This window comes from Natrix helvetica, assembly GCF_964273705.1.
Source record: "Natrix helvetica genome assembly, chromosome: 2".
NCBI lineage: Eukaryota > Metazoa > Chordata > Lepidosauria > Squamata > Natricidae > Natrix > Natrix helvetica.
In genome coordinates, this window is record NC_138552.1 from 240,327,806 (window position 1) to 240,354,749 (window position 26,944).

Below are 26,944 nucleotides of genomic sequence, written 5' to 3' on the forward strand. Positions count from 1 at the left end.
GGATAGCGATGAACGGTGGGAGGGCGAAGGTTAGAAGCGCCCTTGAGGAAAAGACGCACCTTCGGGATTTTGCTGAGAGGCAAAAGGTGGTCGCCCGACCAGACAGTAGACAAAGCCGCCACTTGGCGTCGAAGGGTGTTCGGGGCCAGGCCCTTGTTGAGTCCCGCTTGAAGGAAGTCAAGCACTCTGGGAACAGGCGCGGTCGTCGGCTCGATGAGCAGCTCCTCACACCACTTGGCGAAGGCGGCCCAGGACGCATCATAAATCCTAGTGGTTGAAGGGCGTCTAGCCGCCTGAATGGTGTTCACTACCTCCTCCGACAGGCCTTGGCCTTTTAGTTGGTCCCCCTCAAGTGCCAGACGGCCAACTGGAGCCACTGGGGCTCTGGGTGAATCACGGCCCCCTGGCTGAGGGAGATCTGGTCCGGAGGAATGCGCCACGGAGGAGACACCGACAGGTGGACAAGGTCGGCAAACCACGACCTGCGGGGCCAATGCGGGGCCACGAGAAGGACCTCTGCTCCCTCTGCGATGACTTTGGAGATGAATTGAGGAAGGAGAGGCAGGGGAGGGAAGGCATACAGTAGCTCGCGGGCCACTTGCAACGCAGTGCGTCTGTCCCCTCCGCCCCCGGGGTGAAGAACCGGGAGTAGAAGCGGTCGAGCTGCTTGTTGTCCCTTGACGCAAACAGGTCTACGGCCGGAGTCCCGAATCTGTCGGACATCTGGTGGAACAGGCGAGGGTCCAGTTTCCACTCCGCAGGATCTATGGTCGTCCTGCTCAGCCAGTCGGCCTGTGTGTTGTCCACTCCGGAGATATGGTCGGAGCGAAGGGATTCCAGATGGCGCTCCGCCCAGCGTCCCAGGGACTCCGCCTCTCTCATCAGTGCTCTGGACCTGGTGCCGCCCTGGCGGTTGATGTGGGCCTTGGTGGCCACATTGTCCGTCATCAGAAGCACATGTTGGCGATGGATGGGCCGGCTGAAATGGCGCAGGGCCAGGCGAGCAGCTCTCAGTTCCAGCAGGTTGATGCTGTAGCTGGATTCCACTTGGGACCACTTGCCCTGAACAACCAGGGACCCCATGTGGGCTCCCCAGCCGGAGAGGCTGGCGTCTGTGGTGATGATCAACCTCTCGGGTTCCTTGAATAGGTGGCCCTTGAGGATGGCCGGAGACACCCACCAGCGGAGAGACCTCTTCACGTCCGGGGGAACTCGAATCGGCCTGGTAGAGTTGCTCCTGGATGCCCTCTGGTGCGGCAGCAGCAGCCACTGGAGAGACCTGGAATGCAGGCGGGCCCACGGCACGATGGAAATGCAGGAGATCATTTTTCCCAGCAGCTGCGACAGAAGGACCACTGGAGCCTGCCTCAAGCTCAACACCTTGTGGGTCATTGACCTTAGACCGGTCAACCTGTCTCGGGAAAGGAAAACCCTGCACAAGTTGGTATCTATCACCGCCCCCAGGTGTACAAGTCTGTTGGTTGGAGTGAGATGGCTCTTCTCTATGTTTAGAGAGAAGCCGTGGTTTCTGAGGGATCTCATAGTGGTTTGGAGATCCCGAAGGGCCTGCTGCCTGGACGACGACTGGATCAGGATGTCGTCCAGGTAACACTGGAGCCTTATGGGCCTGCGTCTTAGCTGAGCCGCCACTACCGCCAGCACTTTGGTAAACGTCCGAGGAGCGGACGAGAGGCCGAATGGAAGAGCTTTGTACTGGAAGTGGCGACCCGCATAATAGAAGCGCAGGAACTTCCTGTGCTGAGGACGGATGGGGATGTGGAGATATGCCTCTTTGAGATCTATAGATGTGAGTAGATCTCCCTGTCGAATCCCCGCCAGAATGGACTGCAGAGACTGCATCTTGAACCTCCGGTAGGCGATATGCCTGTTGAGGTTCTTGAGGTCCAAGATGGCTCTCCACCCCCCCGAGTTCTTTGGTACCAGGAAGAGGATGGAGTAAAACCCCTTCCCCTCTTCGCCTTGGGGAACTGGTTCCACGGCCCTGATGTCCAGGAGATGACGGACTTCCTGGTCCATACGCTGCCTCTTTTGGGGGCAGGACGGGACAGGGCACCGAATGAAGGTCCGAGGGGGAAGGGACAGGAATTCCAGGGAGAGGCCTTCCCTGACTGTCTGCAGAACCCAAGCATCCTCGGTGTTCTGGGCCCAATGGGAGGCGAACAGCTGGAGGCGACCCCCGATGGACGCCAAGCCCTGGCAGTCACTTTGACTTACGGAACGGCCTGTTGGAGGCCCCACCGCGGTTATACTTGCGGAAGCCGAACTGCTGCCTGCCTCTGTCCCGAAAGGGCGCTCTGTCTTGGGACCTGTCGCCCTGCTGGCCGAAGGACCTATTAGAGGGAGAGAAGGAAGAGGCAGAGGTGGAAGGCTCGGAGGCACGAAAGGACTGCCTCCTAGAGTAGGGAGCGGCCTTACGTTCCTGCTTTTTATTTAGAGAAGGTAGGATCTTCCTCTTGTCCTTGGACTCAATGAGGAGAGGATCCAGGGACTCGCCAAACAATTTGGACCCCTTAAAGGGGGCGGAAGCCAGTTTCCATTTGTTTTTCTGGTCCGCTTGCCAATGTCGGAGCCAGATCAGTCGACGGGAAGTTATGTTAGAACCGAGGGCCCTGGAGGCAAATTTGGTGGCATTGAGGGACGCGTCAGCGGCATACTGGGAGGCCGCGATTATTTTTGACACGTCCTGGTGGAGACGGATGTCTCCCGCCGGGAGCTTGTTTAGGAGCTCGCGCAGCCAGATCACAGAGGCCCTATTAAAAAAGGAAGCGGAAGAAGAGGCCCTGATGGCCCAGGCAGCCGCCAGATGGGTCTTGTGGCACGCCTTTTCCGCCTTCTTGTCCTCCGCCTTAAGGCCTTCCAGGAGGTCGGCCGGTAGCGAGGAGGAGGAAGTGAGCGCAGCGATGGGCGGGTCGACAGTGGGAAGGGCCAGAAGGTCCTCCAACACTGGCTCCATAGTATAAAGCTTCCTATCTACCCCACTGGGAGAGGATTGCGTGGCTGGCTGAGCCCACTGGCGCTGGATTAAGTCGAGGAACAGCCCCGGGACCGGAACCAGCTCTTGCTGGGGCGCTGGCACATCAAACATGACCGCATTGGGATTAGCCGGAGGGGCATCATCCGCCGGCGCGGTCGGCTTGGGCTTGATCCCCACCCTGGTGGCAGCCTTGACCTTGTGAAGGACCGATTTAAAAAGGCTGGGCTTGAAGAGACCCGCAAAGGCGGGCGCTTCGGGGGGAAGGTCCTCGTCGTCCGAGAGGCCTAGCACCTCCGGGTCAGGGTCCTCAATGGCAGAGGCCTCGCTGACCACCGAGGATTCCAGGGAAGGATGGCGAGCACGCTTGCTTGGGGGCGGAGCTGCCTGATCGGTTTTGGGACCCCTAGGGGCCGCTGCGGTAGGACTTTTAAATTTCATGGCCTCCGTGATGCCCTTGGCAATGGCGCGGGCCATTAGCTCCTGCATGCGGGGCGATAACTCCTCAGAGTCAGAATCGGGATCCAAGCCCTCTACTAGGGGGGGTGAAGCGTCACCCTGCATATCGTCTATGCTAGCATCCCCAGGGGGAGGAACCTGTTCACAGGCCCAAGAAGGGACCGGGGAAGCCGGCTCTGCAAATGACCTATTAGGGGATAGGTCCTGGGATTCCACCTCCTCGGCGAGGACCGACTGGAGATCTTCCCGGGAGGGAGGGGCTCCTGAAAGGGACTGCACCCTGTCTGCCTGGCGTCTGGCCTTCTCGAATTGCTGTCAAGGGCCCGCTGGCGCCTTTCAGCATCCTTGGCCTCAGCTACCGAAGGGGTTCTGGAACGCTGTTTCCCAGAGCTACCCCCACCACTCTTGCCCGCACCCCCACTCCCCGAAGAAGAGGAACCCTTGCTAGGGGCCTGCGAGGGGCTCGGCCTAGCGTCTTGGGAATCGGGAGGACTGGGCAGGTCCATAGTCAATGACCACACAAGATGGAGCAAGGCTATGATAAGGCAGAAGGATAGATATAGACTGGGTGCTGTAATGGGAAACAAAACGAAATGATCGTTAAAATTGCCATATATACAATTAATCGAATCAATACTATGAAATCATCCCATGTTTCACACCAGTCGGAGGCCCAGGGGTAGGATTAGGGCCTGCACCGAGGTGCAAGGCTCCGCAGGAGAAGCAGGGAGGAGAATGACTATAGAAAAAATCTTTAGGCCTGCGCTTACTTAAGGCCTCCTCCCTGAGCCGGTATGATGACCGTTGGAATGGCACAGGAACCAGCGCCGCTCGCAAAAATAGACAAAGGGCGAAGGTGGCGATCCTAGCCCGAGAAACCCTTGCTAGGCCCTGCCACCTCCAGCGGCCTCCTGACAACGAGGCTGATGCAAAATGGCGGCCATGGCTGGGCGCGCTATTTTCGCGCCTAAAAATGGCCGCCGCAACAGCGTGGAGCTAAGGGAGAGCGAGGGGCGAACGCGCCTCGCAATGGCGACGATCGCCCACTCCTCCCTGCGGCAGAGGTCCTCTAGCAGGCCGGGGAGCGAAAAAAACTTCGACGAAAATAACAAACGAGGGGCCTGGGGACTTAGGAACCTCGCCGCTGCAGCCGCGCCGTTTTAAACGACAAGCGGCAGGCCTCCGAAGCCGTCCCAAGAGGATCGGCTGAGGAGCACCCCCCACCACCTTCCAGCTTACCTCCTGGCCTTCAAGTGCAGATTGTACTGAAGAAAATCGCAGAATTTAAGAGAGAAACGTCTCACGAGGTTGGAGGAATAGTAGAGAAAAACTTTAAACGTAATTTGAGAGTCCAAGCCAAAAAAAGGATCAATTTAGCTCAGAGCTCTAACTAAATACGTCCAAACGGGCTGACTGAGGAAGAATTCTGGGGGATTGAGCACACCAGGAGGAGGTGTGGCTTAAGGAAAAATAGTTCCTCAGTCCTAAGGGCAAGCAGACTGAATTAACCCATTGCTTGGACTCTCCAAGCGGTGTACAGGAAAATGGCCGCCGCAACAGCGTGGGGCTAAGGGAGAGCGAGGAGCGAACGCGCCTCGAATGGTGACGATCGCTCACTCCTCCCTGCGGCAGAGGTCCTCTAGCAGGCCGGGGAACGAAAAAAACTTCGTCTAAAATAACAAACGAGGGGCCTGGGAACGTAGGAGCCTCGCCGCTGCAGCCGCGCCGTTTTAAACGACAAGCGGCAGGCCTCCAAAGCCGTCCCATAAGGATCGGCTGAGGGGCACCCCCCACCACCTTCCAGCTTACCTCCTGGCCTACAAATGAAGATTCTGCTGGAGAAAAACGCAGCGACGAGGAGAAAAACGTCTCACAAGGTTGGGGAAATGTTAGGAAAGAGAAATAAAATGCAAATAGAGAGTCCAAGCCAAAAAAGGATTAATTCAGCTCAGAGCTCTAGCTAATTACGTCCAAACGGGCTGACTGAGGAAGAATTCTGGGGATTGATCACACCAGGAGGAGGTGTGGCTAAAGGAAAAATAGTTCCTCAGTCCTAAGGGCAAGCAGACTGAATTAACCCATTGCTTGGACTCTCCAAGCGGTGTACAGGAAAACGTCTCTACTCGTGGAGATCTATAGTTGCACTGAAGAAGGTGTGGACTTGCTTTAGTTGTTAATAATATACAATTTGATCAGCTTCTTCTTTTGGAACTGAATGTGCCTCCTGCAAGCTTTAGGATCCAATCTGAAATCACTGAATTGCTTTAATGCAAAATTGCTTTCACTTGAAGAGAACACCTGGACATCTCTTTCCAAAGGGATGGATATGTGCCTTTTCTGCAACAAGGGAAGAATGAAGTTTAAGAAATCCACAGCTGTTTAACTATGTTTTAATTCATCTTTAAGTGAAAATTCAACGTTATTATCAACAAGTTGGATCAAAACTCAATTATGTTTTAGCCCCACTGAAATCAAGTAGGACACATTAGTCAATATTTTGACAATGCTTAACTCAATTTCATCATCAGAGTCAAATGATATATCTATGCAGGTGTTAAATTAGTATTTGCAGTCAGTAATGGGCTGAAGGCCAACAATATGAAATTAAAACAACAAGGAAACTTTTAACATTTTAAAGGGTACCATTTAGTATGGCATTAGCTTTAGTGTTGTGCATTTATTGCCATCTTTAGGGTGACATAAAATTTAAATTCAAATTGATAAAGCCTCTTTATTTCTCCATGCATAGTATCAATTTGGACCAGGCCTTAAATTTTATTCTGGAGAAAAAAAATGCATAGTTAGTTGCTCTAATTTAACTTGTGTAGTTTAGGGCATTTGGGTGAATTCATCAGTTATGACTGTTCCTTGAAGAGAGCTGCACAAGCTAATTGTTTCTGACCCCATCTGATGCACTTTCCTTTAAAATTCAATATGGCTTAAGACTTGAAAGAGTTTAGAATTGCTTCTCCCTATACCAGCTGCCTTGTGACTTTATTTATAAGTTGTATCAGCCCTGGAAGCCATCTTTTACATTGGGTCTTCAGTCCTGCCACATTTTCTGCTGTGGGAAAATGGGAGGGGGATTATATGGAGTATGGGAAATATATAGTCAAAATAACATTCTTTTCTCAGAGAGTCAAGGACATCTTGCCCTGCATCTGACTGGGAGGCATCTCCAGTTGGGGAGGTGACTGATTGGACCATGTGATGGACATGTGGGTGCTGGGGAGGAACTTGAATTTTCACTTGGGTGGGGAAAAACTGGAAACTTTCAGATTTGGGTTTTCCCAGATGTGCCACTATGACATCTCTAATAAAATGGAACTTTGAGGAATCTCAAGCCTCGGAGTCTTCTTTGGTTGGGAGTGTTACTTGGAACCCTGACATTGTTCCCTATTGTACAATTTTGGGCACATCAGTGTTTTCTCTGCTGCAAAATCCAAATTGCAATATCCACTCCATAGAAGTGTGACTTAGGCCACTGTTTCTAAACCTCAGCAACTTTAGGTTGTGTGGACTTTAATTCCCAGAATTCCTCAGTCAGTATAGTGGGAGTTGAAGTCCATAGTTTAAAGTTGCTGAGCACCAAAAGTGTCATGGGCCTATAATGCTACTTGATTTCCCCAGATATTTGATTTTTTTAAAAAAAAAAATTTATTTGATTCAATTTATCAGTCGCACCCTCTCCGCGAAGGGACTCGGGGCGACATACAATCAAATATAAAGGCATGTGGCATGGAGGAGGTAAATACATCAACAATTAGCAATACAAAAAGTAAAAGCCACAAAGTTAAAATAAATAACAATAAAATTAATACAATTAAAACAATTAAAATACCCAAAAGATTTAAATATACAGTTTAAAATTGCCAGGGAGGTTAGAAGTTCTGATTAAGCCAGGCTAGTTGAAACAGGTGGGTCTTGAGTTTCGTGCGGAAGGAGCGGAGATCCGTCGTTATCCTGATATATTTGACTGCTTTTGTTAGCTGTTTTAATCATAACAATATGGCATTCACATTTTTATTAATGTGTGCTGTGTGGGGTGTGTGTGTGTGTGTGTGTGTGTGTGTGTGTGTGTGTGTGTGTGTGTGTATCCAGGACATATAAATGTAATAAATGTATTAAATGTGACCCTTAGAAGATAAAGATTGCCCCCCCCCCCCCCGAAATGCTAGACCTGGATGGGAACAAAGAAAAACAACCAATCCAATCTAAAGGAGGCTTCAAACACTCATGCCAAAGGCCTGGGCAAAGAGCCAGGTCTTCAGGGCCATTCAAACACAAAAGAACAGGGACTGTTCAAATCTCTTGGGGAACCTAAAGTCAAGTGCTATTACAGAAAAGATGTGCTTCCAGGTCCCAACTGTTGGTTTAATCAAAGTATTGTAGACGGCAGCACTTTGCTGAGCTTGGAGGCACAGGTGGACCTGGTTAATATCTGTATCAGAGACCAATATCAGTGCTTTGCCAAGTTAATACCCACAAAGGCTGGAGTGGCAAAATCCTTCTGTACTCTTCCCCAAAATTACATTGCTAAATCCATGTAGGTAGCTGGAATTGAGCTCAATTTAAGGCTATTTTCTCCTTTGAAGTTGGCTTTATACTCTGTATCGGTTTTGAGTGTCAGTTGTATTAATTTTATACCCTTCTTACATCCTAATCAGTTACTGCTCTTTTGCGCTTGGTTTACTCCCCATAGATTTTCAGTCACAGTTATTGACTCATTCATTTAATGGAATTTTATAAATCTATCAGCAAAATTTGATTCGCTGGTATTATTCAGCATAGACCAAACCCAAATATTTTAAATGAATGTTTTCTCCTCTTGTCAGCAATCCATCAGTCTTCAATAATTTTACATACTTCTCTTGACCTTGAACAAAGAGCTTCGTGTCATGCAATGAATGGATCAGGAATCACATTTTTTCTCTGACATTAAGTTTTTTAGAGATCAGCGCACGAAGATCGTAAAAAAGTAAAGTGCAGAGAATAACCATTGTTGTACAAAAAGGAAACAAGATTATCTATTGTAACAGCAAAAACTGGAATTCAAATGTAAAAGTCTGTATGTTGTGATGACTCTTTATGCAGAATATCTTGGGAGATGGTAGGAGTGGGTATGTTGTAAGGCCTTGTTCCCCAACCCCTGGGCCGCGGACCGGTGCCGGTCCGTGGATCAATCGACCCCAACCACCGGGCCGCCCGAGGAACTTCAAATCATTTCACTGTGGCGGGCGGCCGAGGCACAGAGCATTGCGCCCTCCCAAGCCCGCCCATTGTGTGACAATAGCAAATGAAAATTCGCTATTGTTACACTGATGCTCCTCCTGGCCAATCAGGGAGCGGGTCCTCCCGCTTCCTGATTGGCCGAAAGGCAAACCTCACGCCATTGGCCGAGGAGGAGGCGCCACGGGAGGACTGAGGACTCGAGGTCGGAGACGCGGGGACTGAAGAGAAGCTGCCGTAAAATAAGTGCATGGAGGGGGGGGGACTCAGCACTATCAAACGGAAAGAGGAGCAGCAGTGGTTTTATTAGAATGTCCTCTCATTCACCCAGGCCTATTGCACTTATTTAGGTCAACAACTCCTGGGTCGAATGTGTTTGTGCGGGTTCAGGCATAAGTGCACGGAGGGGGGGCGGGGGTTCTCTGCTATTGAGGAGACTCAGCACTATGGCGCGATGATCTCTGTATTGAAAGGGGGAATGCTGGGGCATCTCTGTATTGAAAGGGGCATGCTGCCATCTCTGTGTTGAAAGGGGCACGCTGGCATCTCTGTATTGAAAGGGGCACGCTGGCAACTACGTTCGAGACAACAACTCTGCCGGTGTTCTGGATTAAAGTCATGGCGGAATACCCTGAGATTGCCACCACAGCACTTAAATCCCTATTGCCATTTCTGACAACCTATCTGTGTGAAGTGGGGTTTTCTGCAGTGACAGCAACCAAAACAAAACAACGGAATAAACTGGACATAAGCAACACACTTCGGGTGTCATTGTCTCCTATTACCCCCAGATGGAACCATCTCGTTGCAAAGAAACAAGCTCAGGGTTCTCATTGATTTGGCATTCTAGTGAGTTAAATAAAATAAATCACTTTATATTCATTTTTTGGTGTAGCTGTATTTTAATTTGAAGGCATGTTTAAATACAATTAAATTAAAATTATTAAATCAAAACAAGCGGGCCACGGAAAAATTATCAAACATTTACCGGTCCGCGGCGATAAAAAGGTTGGGGAGCACTGTTGTAAGGTATGTGGCATTTTCTTTTGCCCATTCCTTCTTGCCAGCTATGTTGAGATGCAGTGGCATCTTGATGGATGGATGAAGTATGAAAACCATTTGCCTTGACTTGGCCAAGCAAAGCTGCTTTTTATTAGGGACATGTCATCTATACTGTACAGTCATGGTTTGTTTTTTTAGCTTAAACATCATCAAGATACTATCATGCTTTTAATTTTACCTCTCCATTTTTACTCCTGTTCCCATGAGTGAGTGATCCCTTTAGTGTATTCCATTTCTGGAAATTTTGAAAATGTGCATTCTGACCTTAATGAAAAGTTACATAGACACAAAATTCTACTTAACTTCTTCTTTCTTTCCTAACAGTATCATACCTACGATATTAATACAAAATGTTTTGGTCTAACATAAAAGGAAACAAAATAACTAAGAATACTGCAAGCTTGAGATATAGGCTAAGTTTAATTAAAGAAGAAATCTTTATATAATGTATCTTGACTATAACTTGTACATACTTTACCCTCAACAGAGTTTCAAAAAACATTCTTTTGCCAGAAATGTCCTTTTACAATATCAGTTCAATCTTTATAGTAATTTTTGTTTCCAACTTTGAGTTTTCATCAATGCAAACATATTTGGCAATAATTATAAATCATTTTCATACACTTAACTAACTTGCTTTGCAATTATTTTTAATTACTTTCAGGCTAAACATTCCAAAGGAGAAAAAAAATGCACTTTTGCCAGAAGCTTAGCATGAAATACAGTTTGCCCAAACTGCAAAAGAAAGTACTCGTGTTGAAAAAGATATTGCTTTTAAAAAATTATGTAACCAGGGAATGTCAATAATTAAACAAACACAGCATTCAAAGTTTCTATAAAGAGAATATGCTATACATAAAAAATTCATACAGACTATTCCACATGTGTGAAAAATTATAATTCAAGAATTGCATAGACTAACTAGAAGATTGCCATTCAATTATAACAACCACTGCATAGCTGATAACAAGTGAAAGTGGCTTCTGACACACAATAACCTTAACAGGTACTTGACATAATTCATACAAAGACAAAAAATTAATTATAATGCTCAATTTTGAGATGTCTTTTATTTAGGATATCTGCCTCCAATAGCAAATTTTGAAATGAAAAATTAGCAGCAATGTTACGAGCCAGCACATTTCTTCAGATGCCGTTCAGTGCAAGTCTGACTAACTTGTGTTATCTAAGGGAAGTTTATAGTACAGAATACACTTAATTGAATACACTTAATTATCAAGCATCTGCTTTCTTAAATATGTTTTAAATTAAGAAATGAATCCCATTTTGCAATAATTGTATATATAGCTTGTTTCCCATTGGTCAGAACAAAAAGACAATCCTTAAATCGGGGCTTAGCTGTTCCTATCATACCAAACTTAATCAAGTTTTACAACCCATCTAGGCATATAAAGTCTTCATCTGCAACTGCAGTTTCAGCCAACAATTCTATACATAACTTATCCATGCCAAAGAAAAAAGAAAAACAAAACAAAACACCTCACAACATCCAACTGAAAACTTACAATAACTCACCTAATTCTAAAATCCTTGCTCTCTAATGAACAGAAGTGAAAGATTAAGATATTCCTTTCTGGAGATCCTGGAAACAAATCTTTCATGCTCAGCAAACACCTCCTTGATGAATTTTAAAGCTTTGCCTTGAAGTGAAGCTCCATTCACGGCTTCAGTTGAGCAAATGCGATTGGTTAACAGCTCCAATCAGCAGAAACAACAGGAAAAAGGCAAGTTGGGGGCTGCCCTGCAATACTGCGGAGACAAGCTGGAATGACACACAGATGCAAATTGCCTTGAATCGAGCTTTCTGGGGGCAGGAATTTCCACTACTTCCTCGCCTATAGGAGACTTGCTTTCCTATTTAACTCCAAGGGGGCAAAGACTCAATGGTAACAGCTGGGGGTGAAGATTTGATCTCCATGAGACTTTGGGAAGGGCGGTTTTGATTGTAACGTGGCTTTGCTCGATTTATAAGGGGAAAGTGTCAGGTTTTGCTCTTGCTTATATAGAACATAAACCAGTGTTTTTCAAACTGGCAACTATAAAATATGTGCACCTCAACTTTCAAAATTCTGATTGGGAAATGCTTTCAGTTTTATTAAAATTTCACAGGCATTTTAATTAGTACTTTGAACCAGTTAAAGGCAGAGAGAATGGTACCTTCCCTATGTTTTGAGACAATTCTCTCCATTACCAACTAGCTGAGGAAGTTTATGGGGATTATGGGATCCGTAATATAAAACTATTAGGAGATCTTAGAAATGCTTCTTGGATGGAAAAGCAAAACATCTTACAGAAAAATCAAAGTCCAGTTGCTTTTAAAACAAATGTGCACCTTTGGGACACATTGTGAGACATATTGTCAACTTCAAATTTATACAACACTGAAATAAGTCTGATTTATACATCTGAGTCAGACCAAAAATTTTCATTAATTTCAACAATCTGGATAGAAGTAGAAAATGAAGGCAGTAAATATTATCTACTCTAATTGTAATTCCAATTCAACTCTTTCCTCTCTCCCTCATCACCTCAGTAACTTCTGTCAAGTGGTATACTGCCTCTGAACAAGGAAGAGTCTATTTCAATTTAGCATCTTGTATACTGCAATTCCAAGACTGGCAGGTCAATCGCCTCTCCATATAAGACTGCAGCCCATGACTGAGACAACTCTCTATAGTGAGGCTTATAAATACTCAAAGCTTTTCACGCTGACTCTTTAGACAAAAAACCCTTTCATAACTTTATTGATACCAGTAATAAAACAGTCCTTCTGCTCTGACATACAGCCTGAAACTGCACGCATGTACCAAAAATGATACAGAGAGGAAGACAACAAAAATGAAAGAGTGAAGGGAGAAATAAACTCTCAAAACTACAGTCTTCTTCTAATCAAGATAATCAAGACAGAAAGACAGAAACAGTTCAGGACTGCAGGCTTGAGATAGATATGGAAGGTCCAAAACAGAGGTGGTACTCAGCAGGTTCTGACCAGTTCTGGAGAACCGGTAGCAGAAATTCTGAGTACTTCGGAAAACCGGTAAATGCCACCTCTGACTGGCCCCACCCCCATCTATTCTTTGCCTCCCGAGTCCCAGCTGATCGGGAGGAAATGGGGATTTTGCAGTATCGTTCCCCTGCCATGGCCACCAAGCCATGCCACGCCCACCAAGATATGTCCACAGAATCGATAATAAAAAAAAATTGAATCCCACCACTGGTCCAAGAATTCTGGTCTCAAAAAATCAAGAAGCAATCTGCGTCTTTTTTTTATTTCTGACCTAGATCTTCATGAGAAAAGATCCAAATAGTGGCTTATCTAGTAGTAGATTTCCTTGAGCTATGGGAAGCATTGAGAGGACATTTGCAAACACTACCCATCCTAGCCAACTATCTGCAGTGCTGAAATGATGACTGACATACCCAATAAGAGTATTTAATTCAACACATTCTAGAAACAGGTGTATTCAATATATTTGTTTCCTCCTCCGTGTATGTATGTAGGTATGTTGTGTATGTATGTACGTTTGGTGTTGTTATATATTTTTTATGTTTTATGCTCCATTGTACGCCGCCCCGAGTCCTACTTGGAAAGGGAGCGGCTAATAAATCCAAATTTATTATTATTATTATTATTATTCCAACTCATGGAAAGAAATATATCTGTGGTACATCTAACAACTATCCCAGTGGTGGGTTGCAAATCCCATTCCAACCAGTATGGTTGGAACGGGGCTGGCGGCATCCTCATGGATGCGTGCAGCGCGAGTGCACATGCACGCAGTATGCACATGCGTCTGAGCGCCTCCGCAATGCTCCAGCTGCTCTGCAGAGCATCATGCAGGCGCTGTATGTGCCATGCGTGTGCGTGGCAGCGCAGAAGCTTTAAAACCCAGGTAAGGAGCTCAGGTGGGCGGATGGCCCTCCGGAGCACCATACTGGAACGGTATCCGGTGCTCTGGGCTGGCTCTGGTTCGCCCGTACCGGGGCGTACCGCCTGCAACCCACCACTGAACTATCCACACACAGTATTAACATCCGTAGCATGCAAAAGTTACATTATTTCCTCTTTAACATGAACATTCCTTCAAAGGGATTCCCCAATTCACATTGTTAACTTCCCCTTCATATACAAAGTAGAAAGTTCAACTGGATGGTATTTAATAGCTTTGTGAGAGCTCAGCTAGTGATAGCAGCAGATCCCCTTTAATATGTTGGTGAATTAATTAAGAGGGTCCATTTCCAGAAATGTGAAGGATTCCAAAAATGCTCTTGAAAGTCTATTGAGATTTCAGTTTGAGCTTGTTACCTTGAAATGGAAAAGTTATTGATATAAAGATCTGTATTCTTTTTATTTGGGTCCAGATTTATCCATATTTATTTAGAAAGATCTACGGGAGACTGGAATACATCAATTAGTTATCTGCTGAGACAAATTTGATAATCCACCAGTTATTTGCATTTACATATCTGGTTTTGATACCAGAAGGATCATGGCTATCAAAGCACTTTGGGGGAGTGAAAAGTTATTCTCATTGATAAAATGCTTCCTACTAGACCCATGATTAGAATAATAATACAAATACCTAAGAATTTATAGTACATTATATGGATAATGCATTACATAACAATCATGTGATTTGATATGGGATTACACATCTAAGCATACAGAAAATGTAGTTTTCTTTCCTGTACATCTGACTGATTAAGCCACAAATGTGCTATCAAAAGCCACTGCAAGAAATGTAAAAACTACAATGCCTGACTTTAATAGAACAATAATAGAAAAGTGTGCCTTGATCCAAATTTACCAAATTGGATAAGTCAGCTCATAAAAAACTGATTTTCTATGAAAAAAGTTGAAACATGATCATACTCTCTAATAAATAATATTGGAGTGAAATTGTATTCGAATTATTGAAGTCATACTTTCACATGTATTCCATTTTCACAGGTGATTGGCTTTCCACAACATATTACAATTACCGTAATAAGAACCCTACCTGAATAGTGTAAGCATATGGAAAATTCCAGCCTTAGCTAGTTTTACAAGTAGCCAAGGAAGGAGATGATGAATGCTTGGTTCATAATGGCCACATGTGGAACACAGTAAATTGTCTGAGATTGGTATATTAAAAATTCTATAATGTTGTGATCATAAAATGATTCCACTTCTGGCCAGTCACTTAAAGAAGCCACTGCTTACCTATTTACAACCAGTACTCTCCAGAAGAAACTATTCTATATCTTTCAAAGCGGAAACCACAACTACCATTCTTTTTCTGAAACTGAAAATGCAAGTGCATATACACACATGCATACATGCACATAATCGGACAACACAAGACAAAGTGTGACTTTTATTCACTTTAGTTTTGAACTGACCAAATACAGCTCTTCCAATGCAGAGACAACCTTTGCTATCTGTCTCTTGGCAAAGAGAAGGAAGCCTGGGAATTTCAATTGCTAGAGATAAATCAAGGGCCAGAACTCAACTTCCAACACTTTAAGAAGCATGTGTTAAATTTCTCTGAGATACTTTGATTTTCCCTTGTATATGTGAAGTGAAAGTTGCCCATTTTAATTATTATCCAGCGAGCATGAAAATGTTATTGCAATAATCTTCCATTAATTTTTCAAAATAACATATGTATTTATATAATCTATATAGCTACTCACATCAAGAGGCTCTGGGCATTTTACAAGATTAAAAAGCAACCAACCAACTCCACAAATTATAGGCATCTGGTGCCAAAGGATAAATAATTAACTATTAACTACCCATAGTAGCTGTAGGAGAAGAAATGGCAGAATCTGGGCGCAGAGCGATAAGAGGGATCAGCTTAGAATCCCTATGTCCGTGATGCCACAGGTGGCACGCAGAGTCATTTGTTAGGGCACATGAGGTGTTGCCCTGTCAGCTCCAGCGTGCATGCATGTGCTGGCCAGCTGACTTTGGTCTTCATTTTCAGCCATTTTTCACCCTCCTGAAGCCTCCAGAGGGCCAAAAACAACCCAAAGCGCAAACCGGAAGTTTGGGAACGGACTTCCAGTTTGTGCCTATGGGCATTTTTCTCCCTCTGGAGGCTTCCCTGAAGCTTCCAGAGGACCAAAAACAACCCAACAACCACCTGTGGCATGCGTGCCATAGGTTCGCCATCACAGACATAGGGATTCTAAGCTGATCCCTCTTGTTACTCTTCAGGGGAGGGGATCACACGCATAAAATTATGGGTGTGGGCACACCTGCGCGCACACACCCTGCGTTCCCCCCGCTTTTGGCATGCGATGGCAAAAAGGTTAGCCATCGCTGCCCTATGTAGTCACAAGCAAATGAAGTCTAATGCCCCTTGAGGGCTGTTGATCCTTATCTAACTCTATCCAGATGCTGACCATTAGTTGAGAAGATTCCAGTGCATATAGGCTTTTAGCAATAAATCAGCTTAATTGAGCCGTCAGCTTTGGACCTGGTCTTTCCTGCCTGACACTAGTATCATGTCTGACACTCATCCCCACCGTCACTCAAATACCTGAGAGAATAGCCAGGTCTTCAGTGCATTTAAATGTAACTATTTCTCCTCAAACTAACATTTTTAAAAGGTTTATCTGTTATATTTTAGTGACTTCTCAAAAAGTATGCATTTAAGCTTATTGACATTTGCATATTCACTTTCTCAATTAGTTTTTAACTAGACAGTACAAACAAATTAGGCTCCTTGAATTCTGAGATAACCTTAGCCCATTTACAACTACTACTAAAGTAATGGCTACATCTCTCATAAATCTCAAACTAAGCAATAATTTGGGCTGCAATTCAGATAACTGGTCCAGGCCTGTGGGGACTTTTTTTAAAGTCCTATAAATGTTTCCCATACTTAGATCGCATGGTTTTTTTGGATGATAACTTCCATCACTCATGATCATTAGCCATATAGTTAGCCATATAGCTAGGACTGTAATAACAACACATGGGAATTAAAAACTTACTAAGAACAAGTATCTAGGTCAGTATGGACCTGAAGCAATGGTTGTCTATTATCTATAGAAAGACAAATGAGTATCCCTATTTTTTAACATCTACCTTTCATACCAAATTAATGCAAACAATGGATACATTTTTGCTAAGTTCTACATGAACCAATTGTTATTGTTAAACAAAAAGTGATTAGCCCAAATCATAGTTTAGCATGGGGGTGCCAAACTCAAGGCCCAGGGGCCGGATTCGGCCCACAGAATGCTTCGATCTGGCCCTTAGGAAACAGCAAAGGACTGTGGTGCCTCTGCCAGTGAAAACAGAGCTCATAAGGGCTGCATGGGGTCCTCCCAGGTTCCATTTTTTCTGGCAGAGGGCTTAAGAACATCATCGCAGCCTAAAACAGAGCTCACGAGGGCTGAGGGCAGCCCTCCTGAGCTCAGTTTACGCTGGCAGAGGGTTGCAGGAAGTTGTGGCAACTGAAAACGGAATTTAGGAGCTTGTTTTCGCTGACAGAGCGCTTGGGTCACCACAGGCACCCCCGACACAAGTGACGTCGAGTCGGCCATGCCCACCCTGGTCACACCCACCCCAGCCCCCCAAGGTCAAACACAACCCTGATGTGGCCCTCAATGAAATTGAGTTTGACACTCCTGGTTTAGCATGATGTGTAGACCCATCCACATAAAATGCAAACTATCCCCCTCTATAGACCTAATCAACTTTTTCTATTCTGAGAATTACAGATATGCAGTTATAACATCATCAAATAACCAGGATATGATTAGAGATAATGGAAGTTATACTCCACAATATATGGTTGAAGAACACTGGGTTCACCTAATGTTCTCTTTCTACTTTATCCTAAGTCCCTAATATTTGTAAATCACCAATAAAGATATTAAAATATAGCCTGCCATAAAATAATGCCTGCTAACATAGGAATATTTGCAGAAATTCCTAAAAATGTGAGTGCAGTAACATTTCAGACATGGTATTTGTAAATCCATGGTTATGAATTCCCTATTGAGTATCAAAAATAATTATTATAAATTCTGATTTAAATCAAGTGATAGAACTGGTTGAGCACTTAGTTCATAAATCATATTCACAGTAGAAAATCTATTAACCTTGTTTAAATATACTGCATCGCATCTGTACTATAATAAATGTGTTTAGAAAATGTACCCTAATGGGGAAAGAGGTTTTAACACGTAATTTCTGGATTAAAGACTGCACCACCAGCTAAATAGTGAAATTATTAGTGACAGGTTCACTGACTTACTTTTTAGAGGTCATTAGAGCTTCCTTAAAATATGAAACTTTCATTAATGAAACAGATGTAAATAAGAAAAGAAATGTTCCAAATTTTATTCATGGATTGATCTGATTTATACAGTCGTCTATTTCAAATACATGACATATTACTATTTTTTTCTCCCCTGCTTTAGTGCCAGTGACCTCAAAAGTAGATATTCACCAATATTCCCCATGCATATGCTCTGTCACTGACAAAGAATAACTCATTTGGAACTAAAAATGAGAAAAAGAAGGCTTTACTTGACCTTCTCATGTAAGGTGTTTTCTTATTTTACTGTCTTCTCTAAGCCCCTTTTCCACAAACCTATCCTTGACGGATTCCCTCAACCTCCAGAACAAATAAGAAGATCTGTGGGTAATGGGAATTGGTTTTACGGGTGGGTGCCATTTAATCAGCAAACAGACTTAAATATAGTTTATTAAAGAACAAACTAAATTTGATAAGAGATTCAAAGAAAGGAAATAGCTCACATATAAGAAGTTACTCAGCTGAGAAGAAAAATACCATTTTGTAGTTCTTCTCCAGGTTCCTTCTCAACTTCAGTTGTAAAAAAAAGTAGCGGGAAGGGACTATGTTCTACTTTATTTTTTGCTTATAAATCTAACCTCCCCTCTTTCTGCAATTAAATGATTGGAAGGTTCATGTTGAAGTTTGTGGAACTGCCAGAATTAAATCTAGTCTGGCCAAGATTCCTGAATGAAATACAAATAATGAAGTAAGTGTAGCAATTAATTTCATTTCTTTATCAGCCTACACCAAATACTCCTGCATGAAATATATCTGTTTTGAAATGGTCAGGAAAACATTGATAAAATTCCCAACCTGGGAACGATTCAATAGATGGATAAAAATGTCAAATCCAATCTAAACATCTGGCTGACTGTGCAAGCAACTATAATAAAACCATCAGCATTATTATTCTGTTACAGCTATTGGGCTCTAAGGACTGACTCAAAGTCTAGACCAGGCTTTTATGCCTAAGGAGATCTAGAACTCATAAGCATATACCAAGTAAATCTGGAGAGCAATAGATTTTTATTAAAAGTACAAAAAGTGTCAATGAGCATTAAATATTCCTATAGCAATTTTCTCTCCAACGCAATACAAACTTACTAAATATATTATCCAGTCTGATCTCCTGAGTCCTATAAGGTATTTTTGTATATTTGCTACCAGTAATTTCCACATGAACAAACAACACAAAAGTGTGACATATATTCCCCATCCCAGTGATCCCAGAATGCTAAATTGTCCCATCCTTTTGAACCTAGACTTTTCCAGAAACAAGTTATTGCACACTGCAACTCACAATACAGGGAATATTGCGCAATGAATACTGTATCAGCTTTGTTCTTTCTCTTTATTACCTAACATTTGCAAAGGGGAAAAAAATACTAAGTGGACAACAAATATGCACAGACATTATCAGGTAACAAATTACTGAAATTAGAAGTAAACTGGATTTCTTTTTGACTGTACGCCAAAACAAGGTTGTAAGATGCTAGTTACTCACTGGAATACAAGATGGCAAAGAATTTAGTTATTTACAAGAAACTCTGAACCTATTTTTTGCCTAGATTGTTATTATTGGCAAGCACAGATTATTATCTTTTTGGAAAGACACTTTTACAGCATATACCAAAGACTATCTTATCAAAATGTGCATCATTTCAACATTTATTTGTGCAATTGGAAATACTGGACAATACGATTCTGTTTGGTCAAGATTTACTGTTTAAAAATCCAGCTGTATTATTTCATAAACATATACAGTAACATTAAAGTTAAATAGCGCAACACTTAAAAGGAACAAAGATTTTCTCGCCTTAGCTAAACAGGATTAGGTAGCTAGATTTTAAGAGAATCCATTTACATTTTAAAATAAAGCAAGAAATTATTTCCCCCTTTTTCTGAAATGTGCAATAGTTGCTATCCCTCAAGTTAAAGAATTGATCTTTTTCCCTTCCTGAACCTCAGGCCAAATACAATTTAGGGTAAGAACCCAGAAAACTTTAAATTGCTTCTCCTTTTGCCATTGTTGCATGCTGTTTCTAAATATTTGCGATTCCCAGATTACTAAAATGGGCTGAGATGCATTCCTTTGTAGTGCAGATGATTTGCACAGACCTCATGCAGTAAAGAAATTCTCACGCCTTCAAGGAACAAACTGGATTTAGGGGATGCTTTGCTCACATGCTAGGGTAAAGTAATCATGAGGGTCAAAAAGAGCTCTTTCTTTTGCTACAATTCTAGGGACAGTAATATTGCTAATACTGCTCAGAACGGTAGTGATTTTAAAATACTTGCAATCAGAATCAAGCTGTACCTAAATTAAAGCAAGTTTATGACAGGATTCTGTCACACAATTGCATGGAAATGAGAATTTGTTGTAAAACCCATAAGACGACCATGTCAAATTATGATTATTACCAGTCAGATTCGCATAAAGGCATCTGTCTGTCAACGTTTTCTCCTCTATAGCCTGGTTGAAGAGGCAAACTGCCAGACAAGGCTGCAAATTTCTGATAGTAGCATTTTTTTTCTATTATTGAAATCTCTAAATATCAAAATACACTGACTCTCTTTTATTCCCATAATGCTGCATTATTTTGAACTGGGGGCTTGTTTTGGAGGCAATGCTAATGTATCAGTCATGAGAAAAACAGTAATTGATCTCAACTTAGCTCACATAAATCTTTATTTTTTTTATTCAAAAGTAAGCATTTCCCAAACAACGTGAAACCTGGAAAAACCTTTACCTTTGAGGTTCTTAAATGGAACAGTGATTTGGAAAAACTGATTTTAGCAACATTTGCTTATCTCAAGTTACTCTATTATTTTAGGAATACAGAATACATTATGTTCAACTTGTTGTACTCTTAAAATCATCATGCTTGAATGTATTAGATTTAAACTGGCTGCCTTAGCTGTTTTCCTTACAAATATTAAATTAATAAAAAGTCAATTATTTAGGTAGGTTATGAAAACATTCTAATATTGCTAAAACAGCATGTAATGTATTTCATTCTGAACTTTTACTTTCCAGTAAAGAAATATAGAGTTTTTTTCTTCCTTCTCTCTTATGGTGTGGCTTTCAAAGGGAGAGTTATCCTTCCCAACGCTAACAGGTAGTTAGCGACTTATGATCACAATTGAGCCCAAACTTTATACTGCTAAGTGAGACATTTGTTGAATTTTGCCCCATTTAACAACTTTTCTTGCCATATTTGTTAAGTGAATCACTGCAGTAGTTAAATAAGTAACACCATTGTTAAATAAACCTAGCTTCCCCAGTGACTTTGCTTGTCAGAAGTTCGCAAAAGATGATCACATGACTTCAGGACACTGCAATTGTTATAAATATGAATCGGCTGTCAAGCATCTGAATTTTGATCATGTGACTATGGAGATGCTGCAACAATTGTAAGTGTGAAAAATGGTCATAAGTCACAGTCACTAAATGAACTGTGGTAAGTCAAGGACTGCCATCAGGAATATATAGACTTGCTGACCAATTGTCTGCACCTTTCACTCTGTACTTTAAATTCTATTCAGGGTAGTAAAAATCCTCCTTCCAACCTCTCCTAGGAAGCCCCTGAATTCCAACTACCAGACATGGGTTCTTGCACTCTGGATGACCCTTAGATGACCAAAGGGCTGGATCAGTCATCTGGATATTTTCAGCCAATTGGTAACCCTACTGTGAATGAATCCACCAAGCTCTGCAAAAACAGTGGACAGGAGATGCCATATGAAAAATGCCCGGCCAACTTTTCTTCCTGTTCTTGAGGAGGTGATACCAACTGTATGGTGAAATGCTCTTGCAAATTCTGCAGATCCTCAGCAAGGGAATGATAAGGCCCACATTTTAGAGAACATTGAATATCTAAAAAATTAGCATTTCAGATGACGGATAACTTGGTCTTTGCATTTATTCTTCATGTTGAAAGTATGTCAGTTTAAAAATGGATACCCAGAGATACCCCTCCCTCCCAGAATATTTACAAAAGTTATGCACATTGCATGCATATAAGTCCAGAAAGCCTCACTATTTAGTAAATTCTAGGACTAGGATGTTACACACGTCAAGGGTTAGGATTTGCTCATATGTAGAGCTCAATGTTAGGATACAAAATGGTGGTAGAGTAAAAAGATTACAGATTTAAGCAGTGATGGACTCATCAAACCTACACACAAAACTCCCTGGGAATCCTGTTGTTTGAAAGTATCTAAGGAGATTTTAGCACACCAACCTCATTTTTGTCTATAATGCCCAGAAATTGTAAACAACAGATTAAAACTAATCATGTAATTTAGATGCAATAATTCAAAATAGGCATCTTTTCCCTATGATACAAATAGATGGGGAGAAGGAAAAGGAAGGCTAATTGTGAGACTCAAAAATGCCAGAAGCAAAGTTAATGAGAAATTAGGTAACTGCATCCCTACTTTCAATATTGCAAAACACAGTATTATACAATGTGTATACGCATATAGTGCTAAAAATTTTATTGGATTGAACATCAAAAGAACTTTTAAAAGCATTTTAGAAAGCTAAGCAATGACATCAATCCTTTGAAAAACAAGTTTCAGCCAACCCACTTAATAACTGTCAGGCTAAAACTGCTGAATACACACTTAGTAATTGCCTAAGCTTTTAACAGAAAGACACATTTTAAGTGAGAGAACCGCAAACAATATTAAAATGCTGTGGACAAATTATTAGTAGCAATAAAACATATTTATACACTTCTTAAAATGACACATGGGAGAAATAATTAAATGCACTATTAAATAAAATTGTGTCTTAGTTTTCAATCTAAATTAGTTAAATGGATTTTATTTTCCTGGCTGTGACCACATTGTTGAAGTATGATACCCAGCATGCCAGTCAAATCTTTAAAAGTATGTAATATATTCTTTTTCTAGGATATTGGTCTCACCTACATCATATTTGTTTCCTTGTATATTTTTACAGTTACCATCAAACAAAATTGCTACATGTAAACTATTATTATATTTACATGTTTACAGTAGAGTATTCAAATAATACACAAATATTAGTAGATTGTATATATTTGCAGCATATAAAACAACTACAATGTAGTGTCTTATTTAACATAATTTAGTAGTAGTGAAGTACTACTTTGGAGTAGTAGTTCTTACAGTTCACATTTCATATATTTTGTATATTCACCTTCAGCTGCTTGAGTTGGTTAATATGAGGAGTGGAAACTGAGTTTGATTTTTCTAAATGTGTCTGGTTAGATGGCGGCTTAATCTTTCTTTATGGAATACAAAAATAGCTGGGTGCACGCCACAGGCTAAGACTTAAACAAAGGTTTATAAAACTACAATAATTTGGCATATGTCACATGTTAAGCAAAGTAAGCCATGTGTTTATGTGCTCACAAATACTGTATTTTTCGGAGTATAAGACGCGCCTTATAAGTATAAGAGGCTGAAAATCTGGGTGTGTCTTATACATCGAATACAGCATTTTTTTGCCTCCCGAAGCCCTGCCCCTTCGGGAGCAAAAAATGGGCCATTTTTGGGGGGCCCAGCAGCACACTATAAGCCTCCATGAGGCTATGCATGCAATTTTTTTGACAAAAAATGGGCCAGTTTTTGTAAAAAAACGGCAGTTTTTTGCTTGTTTTTGCCCCCCCCCCGAAGCACTGCAAGCCCCCCCCCAAGGCTATTCATGCCTTTTATTTGGAAAAAAGGTCCATTTTCGCCAAAAAAATGGGCCATTTTGGGGAGGTTTGCAGGGTGCAAAAACTTGCTGCAGGTTGTCAGCGATTTCCTTCTCCAGCACATGGATAAATACACTTGGAAACATCTACCTACCTACTCTCTCTCTCTCCCTACTTACATACTGTATTTCTCTCTGTCTGTCTGTCTCTCTTTCTCTCTCTCCTTCCTTCCCTTCCCAACCTACCTACTCTCTCGCTCCCTAACTACCTACTGTATTTCTCTCTCTTTCTCTACCTACCTACCTACTCTCTCACTCTCTCTCCCTATCTATTTACTATATTTCTCTCTCTCTCTTTCTCTCTCTCTATTCCTTTACTTACCTACCTACTCTCCCCTTAATCATTTTCTCCATGTTGTGCATTATTTCATACATCTCAGTCCTATCTCTTCTTCCATGTCTTTCTCCAAAGCTCAAGAGTCTAAAACATTCTAGTCTTTTTATTTAGACCCCAATCAGTTTTGTCCACCCAGAGATCTTACTGGCCCCAACCATGTTAATCTTTCACAAAGCATTGAAAGTGTGACTGTTTTCCCAGACATTTGGGTCAAGGGTAGATGAGTTGTGCTATTACCAATTGTGAGTGGGTTACAGTATTTTTGGAGTGTAAGACGCACCTTTTTTCTTCAAAAAAGAAGCTGAAAATCTGGGTGGTCTTATACATCGAATATAGCATTTTTTTTGCCTCCCGAAGCCCCGCTCCCTTCACAAAAATGGCTGTGCATACCTTTATGGAGGCTTTCAGACACTTCCTGGGGTCTGGAGAGGGCAGAAATGAGCAAAAAATGGGTCAATTTTTGTCCCCCACCCCACCCCCAGAAACACTCTGCAAGCCCCCCCCCAAGGCTATTCGTGCCTTTTATTTGAAAAAAATGGGCCCGTTTTCACGAAAAACGGGCTGTTTTGGGGAGGTTTGCAGACTGCAAAAACTCCCCCCCCCCCTTTCAGAAAGCTTTTTAGTTAGAGTGATTGATAAGAATTACATTGATCAAGTGCTGTGCCAGCAGAAACAAGTCTTAGGTTGTCAGAGATTTCCTTCTCCAGCATATGAATAAATACATCTGGAAACATCTACCTACCTACCTACTCTCTCTCCCTACCTACCTACCTACCTACTGTATTTCTCTCTCTCTATCCCTCTATCTCCCTATCCACCTACTGTATTTCTCTCTCTTTCTCTCCCTCTCTATCCCTCTATCTACCTACCTACTTTTTTTTAAATTTGCCTCTTCAAAACCTTCGTGCGTCTTATACTCCGGTGCGTCTTATACTCCGAAAAATACGGTACCTGCTTTTCCGCTACTTTGCCCTTCCTTCTTTTTTAATCTCTTTTCATTTGCATTTAAATCAAAACACAGAATGATATGTAAGGAAACGACTGTAAGCAGATTCTGGTGTCTCAAGTCTCCCAGCAATTCTAAAATAAAATCATCTTTATTTTTCCTTATAAACTTCAAACTCTCACTGCATAGGTTTGCCAATGTGGCAGAATAGTAATTGCATTCAGTCAAAGATTACTATAGTAGCCAGCCTTACACACTGAGCCAACTCCAACTATCAGAAGGCAGAAATGGAACAAACAGATGCTTTGTCAGTTTTGCTGATGAGATAAAAAAGTAAAGTTTTATTTAAAAAAAGGTTTTAAGTCTGCTGGTTATCATCTATCAAGTGGGACTGCCTATCTCCAATTATGTCTGCTGCCATACCATGAAATCTGATAAGAGTGGATATGCTTCATATCCTCCCAGATCTGACCACTACTATTATCACAAAATGGCAAACTGATGAAACAGAGGCAACAGAAGCTATAGCAAGATCGGAGGGTGTTTTTTTTCTTATTGCAGTGAAGTGCTACAGTAACAAATAAGTTTTAAGAAACCTATGAAAAAAGAGAGTTGGAGGGGAGTGAGAACTACTGATATTACTTTTAACAACCATGTTTTCATTTGCATCTCACTGAAAGCCCTGTGCAACTGTATCCAATTTCAAAATTGCTAAGAAGGCGAGAAGAATAAGAAAAGTATGTGGGATGAGAGAAAATTTAATAGCTTTCCTCCGCCACCCCTCTCAAATCTTCAAGGAAAAAATGCCCTAGAAGCAGATCCTGGGGGCCTTGTTAGTTGAAGATTTCTACACAGCCTCTAAGGCTTAGGAATTTTACTCACACCTACCCTGGCCTTTGAAAGCACAGTTGGAATTTTCCTATTTTAGTTGGCAAACTTGCATTCAGGAGAAAACTGGATTATTTCAGGCTTGGAAATCTTTAATTTGATTTCTTTAAGGGGAAAAAATTAAAAGATTCAAATTAATAATGCATTTTTGAAAGCTGTCAGTTCTGATTTATTGCCTAAAAGAGTACATCTCTCGAAATTTAGACTCTAAGAGTTTTCACATTCCTAAACATTATGAAGCACATTATAGTTACAAAGGAAACAAGAGTAAGCAAGTGGGAATGAAAAAAAAATGGTTCAAGCATGCATGAAAATAATGAAAGAACATCCAGAAACGATTATTCAGCCTACCAGTTAGTGTCAAAACTTGAACATTAATATCTGTATGTTTAAAATCCGAATGTACTAGAAATATAAACAGGTCTATCAAAAACCGCCCTAATTCCATTTTTTAAAATAACTTATGTGCCACTCATATAAATACATAATTGAAATGTAATTGAAATTATAACATAATATAAATATTAAACACTTTAGCTTTGGTTTTTAGAACTTATATGAAGTATTTAAGCTCCAGTAGCATTCAGCTTATATAATAGTTTACAATGTATCATAAAGCTAAATAAGTGAAGATTTTTGCTTCTCAACAGTAAAGCAAAAAAGATAGATAATTCAATTTAACAAGTGTATCAGGTAATTAATTATTTAGAAACTATATCTACAATAGACTTGGCCACTCTCCCAATATTTTTCCATAATGAGTATATACTTTATATATTTTGTACAAGCATATGTTTGGTAAAAACAAATCTCTCTCAGAAGTTAAGTATAGTAGTTGTCTTCAGTGGCAAGCAGGTTAACAATGACTTGCTAACAAAGCCCAGAATACAACAGCTTATTTCATATGACTCGCCTATTTTTAGAATAGAATAGAATAGAATAGAACAGAATAGAATTCTTTATT

The 26,944-nt window shown here is 41.8% G+C and overlaps 1 protein-coding gene across 3 annotated transcripts in view; it reads right to left on the bottom strand.

Moving 5' to 3' along the window:
* Positions 1-26,944, bottom strand: part of DISP1 (dispatched RND transporter family member 1) — a 93,567-nt gene that overhangs the window by 55,721 nt on the left and 10,902 nt on the right. Inside the window, exon 1 of one of the 3 annotated variants that reach the window (XM_081942980.1) lies at positions 11,279-11,451. The exons of the other annotated variants lie outside the window; for them this stretch is intronic. The gene's annotated coding sequence lies outside the window, so the exon portion shown is untranslated. Of the gene's footprint in view, positions 1-11,278; positions 11,452-26,944 lie in introns of those variants that run through there. 3 annotated transcript variants of the gene reach the window in all.